The 9,515-nt window shown below is 49.2% G+C and overlaps 2 protein-coding genes across 6 annotated transcripts in view; one reads left to right on the forward strand and one right to left on the reverse strand.

Annotated features, from left to right (window-relative positions):
* Positions 1–7,710, reverse strand: part of DCUN1D3 (defective in cullin neddylation 1 domain containing 3) — a 28,870-nt gene extending 21,160 nt beyond the window's left edge. The window contains exon 1 of one of the 3 annotated variants that reach the window (XM_019507703.1): positions 7,532–7,710. The gene's annotated coding sequence lies outside the window, so the exon portion shown is untranslated. Of the gene's footprint in view, positions 1–5,991; positions 6,086–7,390; positions 7,475–7,531 lie in introns of those variants that run through there. The other 2 variants (XM_019507706.1, XM_019507705.1) reach the window with 2 other exon arrangements.
* Positions 7,707–9,515, forward strand: part of LYRM1 (LYR motif containing 1) — a 19,394-nt gene continuing 17,585 nt past the window's right edge. The window contains exon 1 of one of the 3 annotated variants that reach the window (XM_019507711.1): positions 7,707–7,803. The gene's annotated coding sequence lies outside the window, so the exon portion shown is untranslated. Of the gene's footprint in view, positions 7,804–8,189; positions 8,488–9,515 lie in introns of those variants that run through there. The other 2 variants (XM_019507709.1, XM_019507710.1) reach the window with 2 other exon arrangements.

The following is a 9,515-nucleotide window of genomic DNA, read 5'->3' on the forward strand; positions in this document are numbered from 1 at the left end:
AAAAAAAAAAAAAGGGGGGGGGGGGGGCTTTGTGTATTATTTTACTTCAGTGTTGAATACATTACAGGATCATTTTAGAAGCCTGATACAACTTGTTGCATCTGTTATACCAGGGGCAGGCAATTATTATTTCAGCTGGAGGGCCGCTTAATGAGTTCTGGTGACCTGTTGAGAGCCACATGGGTAGCCCCACCCCCTGGTCATCATATTGGGACTAGAAGTCCCACTCCCTAACCCCTGACCTTTGTCCCTGGAAGTCCCTCCCCTTGCCCCTGAGAAATACTCCCTTTGGGAGGGGGGGGTTGCCATCTTAGAACCAGAAAAAAAAGCCAAATCATATACTAGAAGTCAAACACCTACTAAAACGTATTTTAATTTTATTACAAAAAATATGTTGTGATGTGTACTGTATATAGAAAGGACTAAATAATAACTCAAAAATAAAGTCTCACTCTTTTATATTGTGTGTGGAGTGCGGTTGGGGGTGGGGGGGTGAGCACAAGGGTGGAGGAGGGGAGGGGATCCCCCCCACCACACACGATGCGCAGCCCCCGCTAATGGCAGCAGTACCTGGCGGGGGGAGGAAGGGGGCTCAGTGTGCTTGTGCCAGGCACAGGTACTGGTGCCCAGCAGGGCCAGTGCTGTGTGCAGGAAGCAAAAAGCACAGCCTGCCCAGCCACCTCTATGACAGGGGGCTCCTTGCCACGCACCTGCAGCTCCCACACTCCTACTGAGGGAAGCCCCACACCGGACTCCGCAGGGAAAGGCTCCCTCCACCCCCTCCAGTGTCCACAGAGCTGTGCAGCAAGGGGTGGGGAAGGCAACCAGCACCAGCATGGGAGCTGCAGGCACGTGGCCCCCACTAGAGGCAGCAGCAGGAGCCACAAGGGCCTGGCTGGCTCCTGCTGCATTTTGTGGTGCAGCTAGGCACCAGCCAGGCACCTCCCAGCAACGCACAGTTCCTGGCTGCAACGCTGGGACTGCAGAATGCATGCAGTAGGAGCCAGCCCGGCCCCCACGGTTCCCAGCTGGCTCATACTGCCACTGACCCTGACCCCTGGGGCCCTGCACTCCCACCCGCTGCCACTCCTTCCTGCCACCCCACGCCTATCATCACTGCCTTTCCCCTGCCGCTTCCCTTCCTTCCCTACCTGCTCACCGCTCCAGTAGTACATGGTTCCCAAATGCAAGGCTCGGACTGCATGGCACAGCAGGAGCCAGCTGGAAACCATGTGGTGCCAGCTGGGCTCAGCTGACTCCAGCTGCGTCAGCGATCTTTCCCACCCCACACTGGTCTTATCTGATTCTCCGCTCTCAGGCTGAAGGAGGTGGGGAACAGCCCTAGGGTCACCAGGCCAGAAGCCTCTGGCTGGGGGGCAGAGAGAGGCTGGAGGCAGGGCCCACAGGCATTGCTGCTGCTGCATCTGGGTCCTGCCACCACTGGTGCCTTGTCATCTTTGACAGGCAGCCAGGTGCAGATAAATATTTTTTTTAATTTAGAAAATTAGAGGCCCTGCAGGCTGGATAGAATGGCCTGGCAGGCTGGATTCAGTCTGCGGGCAGGATTTTGCCCAGCCTGTGGTACACTTTGACTTGCAGAAAGTATAGCAACAAACTTCAGATCCCTTTAGCTGTACATGAAGATTGTACACTTCATGCATTGCATCTTCAGCATTTCTAGACCACCTAACACAGTGGTGTCTCAGTGCTAAACAGGAGTAGTTAGAGTTTCTCTAACATCAATAAGCCTGCAATACAAACACTCCACATCCAAATACCTACAGGCACGAGGACAGCTGGATCCCACCTTGGATGCTCAAACCTATCCTTGGAATACACACACTCGTTTCTTATAATAAACACCAGTGCTTGTCTGTCAAAGCGCTGTCAGTGCTTCAAAAAGTAGATGTTAAACCCACACAACTAAGAAAGCCCAGTTAAAACTGTTGTTTGTTTTCTATTGGGCGTGGAGGAGGAGAATAAGATTTGTATATTAAATAAACACAATCACAGTAGCCTTTGCTATTCATCTCCTCATTGTTTCAGTTTACCTTTTCAATTACAACAGAAACATTGCATGATGTTTCATCATAATGGCACTACTGATCATTAAACAATCTGTCTGCTTTGGAGCATAGATGACAAAAGTGGCAACGTTCAAAGAGTAGGTCTGAAACATAGGTGGAGTAATTCCTAGCTTTTTCTTAGTCTAGATCAGGGGTGGGCAAAATGGCAGATGCAACTGGACGCCATTTCTCAGCCACATGACTGGGGCCAGTCTCCATGAAGACCCCAGCTGCAGCTGCGCTGTGATATCACAAGGCTGCAATTGTCACGGAGACAGGCCTCAGCCATGCTGGCAGGGCAGAGGGCTGCTCCAGAGCCACTGGGATCTTGCGGCAGAGGCAGCTTGGTCCAGGGCCAGGGCAGAGCTGCAATTTGCAGCTTGCATGCTCCGGGTAAGGACATGCAGGCTGCAGATAACAGCTCTGCCCCAGCTCCTTGCAGCAGTAACAGCCTGGTCCCATGCTGGGGCAGAGCCACAATCTGGTGCCTGTGCGCCCCTGCCCAGACCATGCAGGCTGCAGATCATGGCTCTGCTCTGGCCCCCACCGCAAGATCCCAGTGGCTCTGGAACAGCCCCCTGCCCTGCTGTGCGCCCTGCCAGCACAGCTAGGGCCAGTCTCTGTGGAGACTGGCCCCAGCCATGCAGGCAGGGGCAGCTAAGAAATGGAGTCCACTGCTGGGCAGATCCACTCCATTAGCTGGACTTTGCCTATCCCTGATCTAGATGCTAGAAGGCAACCATCAATCCTTCTGGATCATGGTGTATGCATGAGAGGGCACCAGGACCTTCAATGCGCATGTCTAGGCAGGAGTATGGAGGAGGCTGCCCACACCTTCCATCCCCCCTTTTAGGGCATTGAGACAGTATCCAAAGGCCAAACCAAGTCCAGATGTTCAGTGCCTGTAGTTATATGTATGTCCACAAATCAAACCCAGGTCTCCCACATGGCAAACAAGGATTCTACCACTGAACCACAGCAGCAGGACCAATTCAGACTAACCACCTGCATTTTGCATTCTTAATGACTTCAACAAACTATGTAGTAGTACTTCAGACAATGTTCTCCCAACTTGCAAAAAAATATATTTAAGAGACTTGTTTTCCTAATATCTAGTCTACTTTTTTTCCCCCCCCCTCAGGCAAGTGGTCCTTCTCCCATTACCTTCATAAGCTAAATTGTTTTTCCATACTTGTGTTCCTGAAATTTTCACATTTACAGCCCCAACACGTCTACATTGTCTTCCCTCTTCTGTAGAATTTAAGCTGCTTCAGACTCTCAGTGTCTTAGCCACAAACCACTGAATCATTTTAGCACACCCTTTCAAATACTTACACTCTTCTTGAACTGCGGAGATCCAAATCTACACATTACTGACCGTCATCCCAGAGCTACCTAAAGCCACCCTGCCTATTTGTAAGGTAGGGTGCAGGCATAAATAAAAAAAGGAGACACAAGACCAAGTACTTTTACAATGGCAAACTGCAAGATCCTCTGTGATTTGCCAAACAGCACCATCTCTAGAGCTGTCAGACTTAGTGGACAACAGAGAATAACCTAATGCTAAGCTGTTCCAAGATGCCATTTCATGGCAGCATGAAGTTAAGAGTACAAGTGAGCTACATGAATATAGCTGGAGCTCTTAGATTTCCTGACCTTAATTTGCAGAGACTTAACACTCCATAGTGATAAATATTTGACTCATGAAATTTTTAGACAAAGCAAAGAGATTGTTGCCTGTCAAGACAACTTGTGATAACTCATTGACTAAAAGGCTACTGATTGTTTACAGGCATACCTCGTTTTATTGCGCTTTGCAAATATTGCGTTTTTTACAAATTGAAGGTTTGTGGCAACCCTGCGTCGAGCAAGTCTATCAGCACCATTTTTCCAACAAATGATGGTTAGCCTTTTTTAGCAATAAAGTATTTTTTAATTAAGGTATGTACACTTTTTTTTTTAGACATAATGCTATTGCACACTTAATAGACTACAGTATAGTGTAAACATAACTTTTATATGCACTGGGAAATGAAAAAATTCGTGTGACTCGCTTTATTGCGGCGGTCTGGAACCGAACCCGCAATATCTCTGAGGTATGCCTGTACATGGATTCTTGAAAAGAACTAGGATATTCAGTTTATAAGTGTGTGCTTCAGGGGTAAATTGCAAGTGGCTCTTTACCAGAAGGCAACATACGCCATTGCAAGTTACCATGCAATTACCACTGTTTCAAGCTGAGTTACTATGTCATTATTGCAGAATAAACTACAGTCAAATATATAATTAGTCCATGTCCCCAGTGCAGATAAACCACAAAACATTAAAGCCATTAACTCTGTGTGTGAAAAGTAACTAGACATCCAACAGTCAAAAGGCAAAGGCCTCCAAATAAGGGGTAAAAAAGAGAAGATACATAAAACAAGGCAAACTCCATGTAGAAACCAAGCTACTAGAAATATTCGTTTAGGGTACTCTGTCAGAGTTACTAAGGGGCTCCTTTTTAGCTGATTCTGGCTAGTATACCTCTCATTTGAAATCAATTCCTACATCCCCCAAGAACTCCAAATAGTATCGTTTGACCCATTTTCAGCTTCAGTCTCGGAAACAGGTAAAATGTCCCCTAGTCTCTTAAATCTTCAACTTCTTTCTGCCTTTGGTCTTTTACCTAGCCAACAAAAGTGCATCTTTATAGGATGCAGTAGCAGTAATCAAGCAACTAATTGAACACCTTTTCTCTTTGTACCCCTGACAAGCAGCACCAGGAAGAAAGTGACCTTCAGTTTCACTACCACCACAAGGCTCGCAACTGCAGTAATGAAACTAACCAATACTTCCCACCAGCAGCAGAAAAACCACCAAGACTACAGCAGTTTGGGATAGCTCTGGGGGGCAGCAGGCATCTTGATAACATTTGTAGACCTGAGAAAAAAGCAACATACACCAAATTCACACCTGGCTCTCTTCACAGCCAGGAAGGGCTGAATCACTTTCATCTACAAAATAAAAGCCAAGAACATTCCCATCTCTCCCTTATTCCCCTCCCATCCCAACACAGAACACCTTGTGCATGACTGACGTCTATCTTTCACGTGGACACACAAGGGAGATCTCCTTTTTTCATCATCACTGATGCATACACCAGAGGTCATTCTGTGCCCCTTTGTATTAAAGGCCAGTCAGATAGTCTGACAGCCTCTCTCCCTGGAACGCTCCCTCTTTAAGGAAGCTATTTTTCCCCTTAGTTTACAGAAGTAGCTGCTTTACACCACATTGTCAAGTCTACCCCCTAGTTCTCCTATTGATCTTATTACTGCCCTTTATGTTTAAATGCTCAGTGCCACAATCAGCAAGATGCAATTGGTAACATCAAAAAGTTATTCATGCACACACCCACCCATCCACCTCCCAAGCTCTTTAAAGAGAGACAACATGGAATAGGAGACAAAATAAGTAACTACCATGAAAGTCACCAGATGCAGTTCCTGAGATCTACAGGCAAATTACAGATGATATTGCAGGTTATCATGTCTCAAGATAAAATGGATTACCAGAGCATCAAGCTGAGCTGTCAAAGAATATTAGGGCTGCAAGTACACTCTTAATGACAGAGTAATCTTTAAATAGATTTATGGACAGCAAATTCTATAGCAGCACTAACTGCCATGAAATTATTAGAATTTAGAAGACTTCAACTGAACTTCTCCACAAGTTTCTAACCAGAATTAAATTTACTTTGTCAACAAGGATCTAACAATCTCCTTTCTACACCTTCCTCTCACCTATGAAAATACTTTGTTTCAAACTTCAAGCTGCCTTTCGTTTAGAGAGCCGTAAAAGCTCTTCACAGACTATTAAACACCCTGTGAAATACGTAACTATCCATTTAAGATGAGGCAAAGCAAGGTAGATTCAAGAACAGAACCTGTCTCATGGTTCCCAGACTTGATTTTAGTCAAAAGACCTTCCTTCCTCTCCCACTAAGCACCTCACGGTAGCACCTGGAAAACAAGCAGAAAGGCTGCACCAAAGACTTTATGAGAATGCAGAATCAAAAACACACTAAACATTGTTTCTTTTCACTGCTAGCCGAAAATCCAATACCAAACGCATAGCGGTCACTTATTAAGTGTGCTTAATTAGATATGGGAAGGTTCTCAATCAGGTATGGGAAGCCTGCATTAGACAAAATACCTTCAGATTGTGTTTAGAAATTTTTCTCCCCAAACTTGGGGAAGGAATAAGGAAGACAGAATGAAACTGACACTGAAAGATTGATCACAAGTCTATCGGGACTCTTCAGAAAACACAACAGTGGCACAGCGTGAAGTTCTCCTGCAAGACAAGTGTGGAGTATTGGAACTTGATATTCAGAAGCAAACTATCAAGATTATAAAATAAATAAATACATAAGCCTGCACTCCCACCGTAACTTAAAGAAGGAATAATTTAAACAAGTACTGGGGAAGAGGCAGCTCCCCATGGAAATCCAGGGCACGAGTATTGTGTCCAGCAGAGCATCAGCGGGCTCAGCTATACGACAGACTTGGCCTCCCACCCTACCCTGCCTGCTGGCCTCTCACAGCCACAGCAGGAAAGAAATGTGCTTCCCGAGGAACATTTACTCAAGGCCAGACACAGGCATGAGCAAACCAGGCAGCTGCCCAGGGCCCAGACAGAAGGAAGGCTTGAAAATGGTGAAAATAATCATTATCATCATCATCTCAGGCAAAGGAGAGCCCAATACTAAAAGTTTGCCCGGGGCCGCCAGGAGTCTGGGCACGGTGCTGCATTAACTACAAATGCCTAGTCTGGCCACACTCTCAGCCAGGTCCATAAGCCCACACGACAGGGTGGGGGTGCACCCCTAGGCACCCATGAAAGTCCTTACAAGCCGGGAAGGGAGCCTGCAGTGCTGACAGCCACAAGAGCAAGTTTGAGGACAAGCAGCAACTTCACTCCCTGTCCCCAGGCACAAGCGAGAGACACGAGGGGTGCGGACATGTGCCAGGATCCTGGCAGCCAGGAGAGCAGAGTCCCCTGGGGACCCCCCGAGAGATCCTGACGAGGCCAGGCCAGCACGGGGCACCCCGGTGGGGACAGCATCACCCCCCCGGGGCCCTGGCAGCAGCTCGGAAGGAGGCGCCCTCCAGGGTGAGGGGCCGTGGGGGAGAAGGGGGTGCAGCCGGAGGCGCCAGAGGGAAGCAGGCTGTGCGGGGTCGAAGGGCGGGCGGCCCCGGCCCCGAGAGGGAACAGCGCCCCGGGCCCTGACGGAAGGTCTCCCCTCCGCCCCCGCCCCCGCCCCCGCCCCTCCACACACGCACAGGCAGCTCGAACACCCGGGCCGGGCTCTCCAGGACGACTCCGGCACTTCAGGGCCCCGGCGTCGGGGGCGCCTCCCGGCCCGACCCCCCACAGGCAGCGCCCCCTGAAGCGGACGGGAAGAGACGGTCCAATTCACTCACCCTCCGCGGCTCCCAGCGACACTCCAGCTTGCCTTCCCCCCTCCCTCCCTGCTCTACATCACTTCCGGGGATGAGGAGTCAGCTGGAGGCGCTCGGCGGTGTGACGTAAAGGAGCGTGCGGACGTCCCTGACGCCACACGTACAGCGAGGGCAGGAAAAGGGCAGACAAGCACAGCTGGCTGCGGTAGGGGGAACAGGGCTTGGCCGGCCCGAATCACTGCTCAAAGAAGGGGGGAACACGGAAGAGGATTACATCGCCCTTGATCCTGAAGGTAAAGTGGGGGAAGGGAAAGAAAGACACCCAGTGGGTGCTGAGCAGCAGTGAGAAAGGGCAAAATGAGATGGGGGACCTGCGGCAACACTCCCCCTCCCCAGCCGCGCACGTTGGTACCGGCCCGCCCGAGAGAACCTTTCGCGAGGCTGTCCAGGCACCTGGCGCGTGGGGTTGGACATGCGCAGAGCGGGTGCTCGACGTCGCTCCGCCCCCGCGGTCGGGCTCGGTTGGGTGCGCTTGAAGCTTACCCCCTCACGGCACGAAAAGCCATGGGGGGCGGGGGGCAAACAACCGTGGAGACACCGACCTGCCATGTTTAGACTGAACCAAAGTGAAATCCACGTGGCCTTTTCCTGTGACACCGCCCGCAGCACAAGGGGTCTGGACCCTGTCCGAAACAAAACGCCGCCCCTGCCCTGCAACACGTAAGTGGGTTCGTGCTCTGCTACCAGGTCCCGGCCCTCTGCCAAGTATAGACAGTAACAGGCCCGAGGCGGAATCGATTCAGTCTGCACAGTTTAGACTATCTGCGTAGGCTGAACCGATAAGCAACTGAACAGACGTTTACCGTTGATTCTGGGAACGCCTGCACTGGCCCGGGTGGGGGGAGCACTACACTGCACCGCCCTGGAGCAGACTGCGCTGCGCCTGCCCACCCTAAGACAGGAGACAGGTTTGCAAGGTATGCTGGGGTCAGTGTTGCCAGATGTAGCGTAATTATCGTATTTGTACAATAATTTCAACCCTTGTAGGACAAGTAATACTAAAAGTGTTCAAAGTGTATTACAATTGAGGCAGCATGTGCAAAACCTAGGTTGCTCTCAGGGGGTCTTAACCAGCTTAAGATTCTGGATTGCCGGAGTCTGGAACGGGCTCCCAAGGGAGGTGGTGCTCTCCCCTAACCCAGAGGTCTTTAAGAGGAGACTGGACAAGCACCTGGCTGGGGTTGTCTGACCCCAGCACTTTCTTGTCCAGGGCAGGGGGTTGGACTCGATGATCTGCCAAAGGTCCCTTCCGACCCTAAAAATCTATGAAATTTACTAAACTTTTGGGTTCGCTGTCCGCGCTTTCTTACAACCGCTTGCCTCAAAGCAAAGAAACACTTCAACGTTGATGATGACCCAGTTCTCACTGGTTTTGAATTGGGATTTGACAGGGACTAAAGTGAGGGTGAGCAAGATTTGCCATTTATCTTTAACTGGAGACTTATATGGTCGTCATACAGTTACCCACCATAACTAAATTTTAATGTGCAATAATACTAAGAGCTTTTTTTTAAATGCTATATACAGTCTTAAATCAATAGGAAACCAAAGGGGTTTTGTGCTTGCCTTGTTTGTAAATTGCAGGCGTGTACCTAATACAGTAAGTTGCAAAATAAAGTGTAGAAGATTTACAATACACAGACCTGAACCACAAAACAAAGAGAAAAGCATAATCGTAGTAATACATTCAATTTAACTAGTCAGAGAAAGAGTTCAAACATAGTGGGTAGTGTCAAGTACAGCGGCACAAGTGTGACGATCAGGGATCCTGGTTTTCTCTGATTAAAAATTGCATATTCTCTGATTAAAAACCCAAAATCTGTGATAAAAAATAAAGTCCCCCCACAGCCCCTCCCAATGCTGCTGGTACCCCGCACTCCCCACCACGGTCTCAACAGCCCTCCTGATACCCCTCACAACAGCCCCACAGACATACAGACACTGA

Source organism: Gavialis gangeticus, unplaced genomic scaffold (genome assembly GCF_001723915.1).
Source record: "Gavialis gangeticus isolate Ggan-Ray unplaced genomic scaffold, GavGan_comp1, whole genome shotgun sequence".
NCBI lineage: Eukaryota > Metazoa > Chordata > Crocodylia > Gavialidae > Gavialis > Gavialis gangeticus.